Here is a 9860-nt window from a genome sequence, read left to right as displayed (position 1 = left end):
GGCGGAAACCGAAAACCTATAAAGTGTCATAACTAAGCCATAAATAAAGATATTAAAGTGAAATTTGGCACAAAGGATCGCATTAGGAGGGGGCATATTTGGACGTAATTTTTTGGAAAGTGGGCGTGGCCCCGCCCCTACTAAGTTTTTTTGTTACATATCTCGGAAACTACTATAGCTATGTCAACCAAACTCTACAGAGCCGTTTTTTTAAGGCATTTCCATATACAGTTCAAAAATGGAAGAAATCGGATAATAACCACGCCCACCTCCCATACAAAGGTTATGTTGAAAATCACTAAAAGTGCGTTAACCGACTAACAAAAAACGTCAGAAACACTAAATTTTACGGAAGAAGTGGCAGAAGGAAGCTGCATCCAGGCTTTTTTTAAAAATTGAAAATGGGCGTGGCGCCGCCCACATATGGACCAAAAACCATATCTCAGGAACTACTGGACCGATTTCAATGAAATTCGGTATATAATATTTTCTTAACACCCTGATGACATGTACGAAATATGGGTGAAATCGGTTCACAACCACGCCTTCTTCTAATATAAAGCTATTTTGAATTCCATCTGATGCCTTCTCTGTATAATACGAGTATAAACATTAGGAACCAATGATGATAGCGGAATAAAACTTTACAAAAATACGGTATTTGAAAAATATTTAAATGACGGATAATGAAATCTCGATTATCACTTTACCATGCGAGAGTATAAAATGTTCGGTGACACCCGAACTTAGCCCTTCCTTACTTGTTTATTTGACAATTTATTATAAAATATAACTGTCATACAAACTGAACGATCAAAATCAATTTCTTACATAGAAACTTCGGTGCAATCGAAGTTAACTTTTTTTGTATTTTTTTTTTTATTGTTTGAAAGTTGTTTAGTATTTTCCCATTGATAAGGATACATGCACCAAAATTTGCCGCAATCTCAACTATTTCTTGATTTTTTCTATAACACACTGTTATAACAAAATGAAATGGTATCAGAACTTTAATAAATGTCTCACCGTAATTAATTCAGTCAGTATGCAGGCTCATAAAAATAGATAGGTATTTTATTCAAGTAGTAGTGTGAAAAAAATTTACAAATTAATTAGGAAAAATTAATGTCTTTGTTAATGTTTGATTTTTTATTGTAAAAAATACAAAAACAATTCCTAACCTGCAATGTGATAAGAAGTAACCTTTATCCAAGACTGACACTATATTTATCAATCAGCTGTTTAAATATACATAACTACTGATCGAATGTGACCAAGCAGAAGTGGTTTGGTTTTTGAGCAAGTTACTTTATCATGAGTATTTGAGTGGCCTAAAGCTTTCAGTGAAGGTTGTGAAGTCATCATTAACTGACATGCGTTAAAGAAAACATCGAAAAAGTTAAAGAAATGGTGCTTGATCTTCGTCGTTTTAGCGTCAGAGCGATAGCATAGGATCTCAACATCCCTTATGGATTAATATTTTGGATATGAACGGTGTTAATGTCCGATTCGTATCAAAAGACCTGAGTCTATTACAAAATCGAAGTCGACTAGAGGTCTCAAAAGATATGTATGACAATGTACATAACTGAATGTTTAAAAAGTAGCCGCAGTTAGCCTTTAAACACGTTTTTTTTTTTTCAAAACAGCATTTTTCGAAATTGTTGTAGTTATAACTCGATGACAAATGATCCGATCATTATGAAATTCGAATTCTAAATATGAGCACCCATCGGTGTTCTGATCTGATCAAAATATATCATTCGATTTGGCATGCCAAAAAGGACCAAAATTTGTGGCAAAATTCAACTTTTTTTAAACGAAGTCAATTCTTGATTTTTATTTGATCCGGTTTGATTTGTACAAAGAATATCTTCTAGTTTAACTAGAATTTTTTTTAAGTTTCATGGAGAAGCCCGGAATCACTGCAGCAGTGTAGGACCTTAGCGCTATCGGAAAGCGCTCGTGTAACAAAAAATATTTAATTTTTTTACTGTTTATTCTTGAAACAATTAAAAATATACCCCAAAAATCTCAAAACAATCGATTTAATATTTTTTTTAATTCCCAAAATCAACGTTTTTTTTGACTGTTACATTAGGTATGACCCTTAAACGGAAAAAAAGATTTGTAATGAAATATATATGTACATGTGTTTTTTTTTTGTTGTCAGTTAATTTGATGTGATGACAGAGTTATTAATGAAGTCAATATGACCATTAAAGAAGTTCATTTCAAAAGCTACATAGATATTACACTTCAAAAGGCCTTCAGTTAGGCCACAAAGCTCATTAGTGAACTTAACTGACTTTTGACAGATGGCAGAGAAAAATACTGGACAATTCAATCACCCCTGCACAATAAAATGTAATGTCAGATGTAACATTCTGGTGGCTATGAAAATTATTTCGAATGTCTAAAGTGGAATGAAATCTTAATTTTGTGAATTTATTGTGAATTTGACCAAAAAGGTTTAGTTGACTACAACGCCAACCAAAATTTTAGCAGATAAAATTGATGTAATTCTAATTTAAAAAGAACCACCATGAATTTCAAGCTCTAGTAAAAAAACGAAAAATTATAACATTTGACAAATAAAAGCTTTCAAATTGATAGTTAAGTTTAAGTATTTATGGCGCAAATAGTTATTGGTAAGGCAGTTGCAAAGAGCGTTGACTCATCAAAGGGGGGAATACAAATAAATATAAAATCCGAGACATTAAAAAATTAAAACGCACACACACGTATGCAACAAGGTGATTCATCGAATACTCAAGTGTATGAATCAATAATCAACATTTGAATCACTTGAAAAGAGTGAATAATGTGGAATACGTTACGACAAGAAATGGAGAAGTAATTGTGTTTCCGACAAAGTTGAAGCTGTTAAGCTATCCAACCGATTTTCGTTTAAAACTTTATTTGATGACGTAACACACATATGCAAATGTACACAAATACATATGTATGTACGTAAATTGGTATATGAGCCTTAAACAGATGTTTACGCAAATTAAATAGCCCTTTTACACACCGCAAACAAAAACTGAGTAATTTTAATTTGAAAATAACGTTACATATGCAAAGTAAATGTCATTTACGATAATTATCCAAGCGCCATACTTGACAGCAATACTCATTGTAGTTGGAATGATTTGAACTTGGCCATACGATGCTTATCAACAAACGTGTGTAACAACAAGTGTTAGTTTTTGTTGTTTTAACTTTTTGCGGACTGTCTATCGTATTTAAGTGTGTTCTGCTTAATTCAATTTTTGCTTATTTTGTTTCAAAAGCAATAGCTTTTACTACTATTGCATGCGCTATCTGTATCTTTATTTGGATATATACAAACATACATAAATATGTACTTAAATGTATTAATACGACGCTACAAGTGTAAAACGCTGTTCAACGACCCATTCATGTTCATTGGCTGCCACCAACACAAAACTGGTGTAACTGGATTTTATTATATTTTGATTTTTCTAATGACTTACTGTCAGACACATTTTCATGCATGTAAATATGTGCATATTTATATATAAATGATTTAACTTGCTGTATATAAATGACTTTCGCATGCTCAAATTTGTCGAGATGTTTTACTATAAAAACGATTCGATATTTAATTTTAATTAATTTTCCATGAAACTAGCACTTAATGAGCGCCAAGTAATCAACTTTTGTTATTGCCCTATTCATATACTCATACTTATGGTATGTATAGTATGTACGTACATGCTACTAGCAAATATAATTTCAATATTTCGGAAATACTCATAAAAAATATGACTGATTGTTGCTGATAAGCAGTATTGTGATTTTTTATAATTAAAATATTTTGGATCAAAAATTAAATTTTCAATTTTTTATTCCAACACTGGGATTAGAAATTATACTTTTAAGTTTTAATTCCAATTTTGAGAATAAAAACAAGAAAAAACGTTAACTTCGGCTGCACCGAAGCTAATATACCTTTCACAGGTGCATTTCTTTTAGTAACTATGTGTTCAGTTTGTATGGAAGCTATATGCTATAGTAATTCGATCTGAACAATTTCTTCGGAGATTACATTGTTGCCTTAGAAAATAACATATACCAAATTTCGTGAATATATCTTGTCAAATGTGAAAGTTGTCTATACAAGAACTTGATTCCGATCGTTCAGTTTATATGGCAGCTATATGCTATAGTTAACCGATCTGAACAATTTCTTCGGAGATTACATTGTTGCCTTAGAAAATAACATATACCAAATTTCGTGAATATATCTTGTAAAATGTGAAAGTTTTCAATACAAGCATTTGATTCCGATAGTTCAGTTTGTATGGCAGCTATATGCTATAGTGGTCCGATATCGGCCGTTCCGACAAATGAACAGCTTCTTGAAGAGAAAATGATGTTTGCAAAATTTCAAAACGATATCTTAAAAACTGAAGGACTAGTTCGTATATATACAGACAGACGGACGGACAGACGGTCAGACGGACATGGCTAAATCGACTCAGCTCAACATACTGATCACTTATATATGTATATACTTTATAGGGTCTCTGACGATTCCTTCTGGGTGTTACAAACTTCGTGACAAACTTAAAATACCCTGTTCAGGGTATAATTAAAATTTCAAGATTGTTTTCAAGGTGATAAGAATAAAAATTACAATTTCTAATTCAGATTTCGGGATTAAAAATTAAAACCTACATTTTCAAGGCAAAAAGTTTTTTAATCAATTCGTAATCCCAAACAACTTGAATTACAAATTGAGAAAAGCTTTTTTATTTAAACATTGAAGTAAATTGAAAGCTGGAATGAAGGAGATAGAAAAATAAAAGAGTTTCATATTTCTAACTAAAACACTAAACGTGTAATTAAAAAAAAAACAAAGAAGAGCTATATATGTGAATAATTTATTAAAAATAAGCTTACATTTTTGAAATTTAGCCAAACCTTTTTTAAAATATAGTATAACCAAATGTCACATTTTTCTTATTTTCCAAACCGATATTTGAAATTAAAAATTATTAATAAAATTTTATTCCAATTTTGGGATGACATTTTGTTTGTCAAACAATATCTCAAAAACTGAGAGATTAGTTCCTTTATATGCAGGACAGAGATGACTAATGTGCAGGGTATAAAAATAGTTAGAGGAAACTCAATGGAAAGGGTAGAGAATATAACAAAGATGAAAAGAAAAGCAAAAAATCACGTTAACTTCAGCTGCACCGAAGCTGTAATACCCTTCACAGGTGAAGTGTAATTTCTTATAGGGTATAAAAGGTATTAAAGAATATAAAAAAGAAATTTATCTTGATTTTGATTGATCAGTTGCTGTTACATATGAATCCGTTAAAATACGATCTGAACAATTTATTCAGAAATTTTATCACTGCTTTGGATAATAATATTATGAAGAAGCTAGTTAACAACTATGTATCTATGTATATATGTATGTAAAAACAATTAAAATCTAATCTGAAATTTGTTTTGAAGTCTGCTAAACGAAACCAATGAATACATTTTATTTTTTTATTTTGACGTGCCAATCTGAGTTGTGTGGATATACCTATACATACACATGCACACTTGTATTGTAAAAGACTAGATATGAAAATGGTGGCTTAAGTGGCATTCAATATTTGGCAGGCTGTCACTTAACGGTAAAACAAACAATGCAAGACACAATAGAAGCTCCAATCGACCCAGACATTGAGCGTTGCGTCGATGATCAAATTTGTTTATTTGTTCATTAAGAGTTGCTGAATGAAGTACAGTACATACATATGTATATCGTCACCTGAAATGCAAAATAACGTAACAACATTTAGGGAAATTTACAGTGGCATGAATGAAGCACGAAATAAAATGGAACATGAGTGAAAAAAATTTTAATATTGGTTAAAACGAGTTTATATCTAAGCGCAGAACCTGAAAATGTTGGACACATGTAATTTGAAGTAGTGAATCGTAATCAATAAGACACTCAATTTCGAATTTTTTGATGATACGTTATTTTGATTTTCAGGTGACGATATGTATGTTTTGCGCATAAAGGTAAAAAACAAAACAAGTTGTAAAAGTTTTCGAATATTTTATATTGAGAGTTTTTCTAAAAAATGTTTGTATTTTTTTCTAATTTTTTAAATACGGTCTGAAAATCTTTCAGTAAATGAAAACAAAAATCTAACCGTTTTATACATACTTGTACATACATACTATACATTTTCAAAAGTCTTTAAACGCTCAGCCAGAAAACTTCAATTGAACACTATAAGTAGATAGCTATAATAAAACTACTTACAGTGCACAATATAAACAAGGTTCATATTCAAATACATACTATGTATGTATGTATGTAACCATGTACAAAACGTACAAGCAGACAAAGAAATTTCAAATGTCTCATTTCGCAAATTTCTAAGTACTATGCATGAGTACTACTCCTCGCGCATTCATCACGCTTTTGTTGAGGTTGCAAATAAGAGGCTGCTTTTGTTGACACTGTTGATATTGCCTAACTTTTCATGATTGACACTTGTTATCATGGATGCATGTTTTCGCGAGTAACCTCTTCTTCCCAAGGTTATACGTGTCTTACATACTACATACACATTGGAATAGTTTTTTCTTCTTAATTTTTCAAATATTTATAACTACTACTATAGCAACATATTGCATCAGAGAATAGATTTGTACAAGTTACGGTTATTTGTAGCTGTTGAGACAAATTAGGATAGATCTAGGATTCTATATGTACAAAAATATATCAAAGCAATAAAAAACGTTAACTTCGGCTGCACCGAAGCTAATGTACCCTTCACAGGTACATTTCTTTTTGTAATTATGTGTTCAGTTTATACGGAAACTATATGCTATAGTAATCCGATCTGGAGATTATATTATTACCTTAAGCAGTAATCCATGTCAAACTTCGAGAAGATACCACGTCAAATGCGAAAGTTTTCCATACAAGCCCTTCATTCCAATCGTTCGGTTTGTATGTCAGCTATATGCTTCTTTCAAAATTGCATTATTTCTATGAACAATAACTCATACCAAATTTCGTGAAGATATGTACATACATACATACATACATATGTATATCGTCAAATGAGAAAGTTTCCCATGCAAGTATTTGATTCCGACCACTCAGTTTGTATGGCAGCTATGTGCTATAGTTAACCGATCTGAATAATTTCTTCGGAGATTACATTGTCGTCTTAGAAAATAATCTATACCAAATTTCGTGAATATATCTTGCCAAATGCAAAGGTGTTCCATACAAGAGCCTTTTTCCGATCGTTCAGTTTGTATGGCAGATATATGCTATAGTAAGCCGATCTGAACAATTTCTTCGTATATTACATTATTATCTTAGAAAATAACATGTGCCAACTTTTGTAAAGATCCATTATGAAATATGAAAGTTTTCCATACTTGACTTCGATCGTTCAGTTTGTATGGCAAAATCTGAGAGACTAGTTCGTATATATACAGACAGACGGACATGGCTAAATCGACTCAGCTCAACATACTGATCATTTATATATGTATATATACTTTATAGGGTCTCCGAGGCTTCCTTCTGGGTGTTATAAACTTCGTGACAAACTTAATATACCCTGTTCAGGGTATAATTATCAGAATGATGAGTGAAGTGATTTCAGTATGCCTGTCTGGCCGTGCAAGCTATAAATTCAGTACAAATCGAGAGATGTTGATGAAACATTGAATACATGTTTCTTGGCACTCTCATAAGGTTTTTAATGCAGAATGGGAAAATTGGACCATTTCCATGCCCATACAATTGACCTTGTGAATCCTAAGGACAAGCTAAAGAATAAAGTTCGATAATTTAGTTATTAATTAATTTAAAAGAACTCAAATTTAGTACTGGAGTCAGGCAGGGAAGAAGCATGTTTAAAAGCCGATAATAACCTGATATACAATATAAGTATAACTAAAATATCATTGAAGTTATTGAAACAAAATATTCGAAATTGGCCAGGAATGTGATTAACTTGCATTTAAGTGTTCGTATATACATATGTAAATGCATATGTGTTATATGTACATACATACATTTAATACATATTTGTATGAATGTAAGAGAAATGTTTCATTACCCTCATCCAACTTGCTGCTGATATTTGCCTCTAAAACCATATTTACTTTCGAGTGCATCTTTCAGGCCATTAGCACACAAACTACCTACATAACTATCAACTAAGCGTATGTACATATGTATTGTTGCCACAGTAAAAAAAAATAATGAAGAAACTTGATTAATTTGTTGGAAATTGAAAATTATTCACATACATACATACATATGTAAGTATGTATGTATGAAAATGACTCTTGCCTTGAAATTCAATGACCTTGACAATGCCTTTTAAGGCGCTGTCTAAATGTTTCAGCCTGAAAATTTTCTACAAATAAAGCATTAACATACACAGTTGTCTGTTTATAATGATTTAGTACTATATATCTTGGAGTGGACTCTACGCTCATTCCCAAACTGAATTTTTTGATTATCTGAAGACTGGTTAAAAGTAATAAAGTTCAAAGGAAGCAAGAAAATAAATACATATGTATAGCAAACTCCCGTAACAAATTGTATATGAAATGTATGTATTTATTAAATTTTATAGCACTCACAGCTGCAGCATTCTACTAAAATTGTATAGTATTAAAAAAAACTGTCACAATTTTAAAATTTTTAATTACTATTTTGGAGTTTAAATTATCAATTTAGTCATACAATTTTTTACCAAAAAAACCCAAAGCTGCTGTACACTTATAAAAACAATCAACCAATAAACATTTTTTCCAATCCATGAATAAATTTTCTAACAAATTTGTAAATGTAAAATTTTTAAACCAAAAAAATATTTCGCGTTGTCCAAATTATTATTTTTTAACCAAGAAGAAGAAAAACTAATAGGTCTGATCGATCTCACCTAATATTTGGCTCTTAACCATTCATAATAATAATTCAATATCCATAATAATGTCGATAAATAAATACGTAAGTAAGTATGTAAGTTTACTTTAAATATACAAGTAGATAGTAGTTCCCTAACTTCCCTAACTTATTTGGAGTCGACTTTAAAAAGACTATAACCACGGGCAGTAGCACAGAAGATTATACAAATATTCTCAGAAACAGGAAAGTAAATTAGTCAGCTGGTAAAACTGTGACCATTGCACACATTCGTTACCGGCAACGCCTTGATACCGACTCGGCGTTTAAAACCATATGCAATTCCGCGTGCACGCATATGTATAGTAAGCTACACACGATTAAATAGCAAATTCATGTGTATGGAAAGTAAATACAAAAGTATCCAGACGGTCTTTATCTTTAAAACCAAATGTGCAAGGGTGCTCAAAAATAACACTATGCTTCTTGCAAGAAGCGATATTTACGTACATACATACATATGTACATACATTCAAGTACACATTTGTGTTGTATATAGAATATAAGACATAAATATAAAAAAATTCTTATATACCTACATATGAATGTATATATGTACATATATACATATACATATTTATACTATATGATATTTGTTGCAGATACGTACATACTTAATTATAAATATACATGCATGCATGTACATATGTACATATATATTGACGTTAAACAAAAATATTTACCTCCATATCTAGTTGTGAGTCACAATGAAATTTAAGCCAAACTTGTATGCATTGCCCCTCATGCTAATAGATACATATGTATGTACATACATACATCTACATACATACATATGTATGTATAGGCAAAAGTGCGTGAGCAAGCAAAGAATCATACTTATTATATACATATGTATGTACATATGTGTAAT

Source organism: Bactrocera tryoni, chromosome 4, assembly GCF_016617805.1.
Source record: "Bactrocera tryoni isolate S06 chromosome 4, CSIRO_BtryS06_freeze2, whole genome shotgun sequence".
NCBI lineage: Eukaryota > Metazoa > Arthropoda > Insecta > Diptera > Tephritidae > Bactrocera > Bactrocera tryoni.
The sequence above is the reverse complement of the archived record's forward strand: the minus strand, read 5'-3'. Positions refer to the sequence as shown.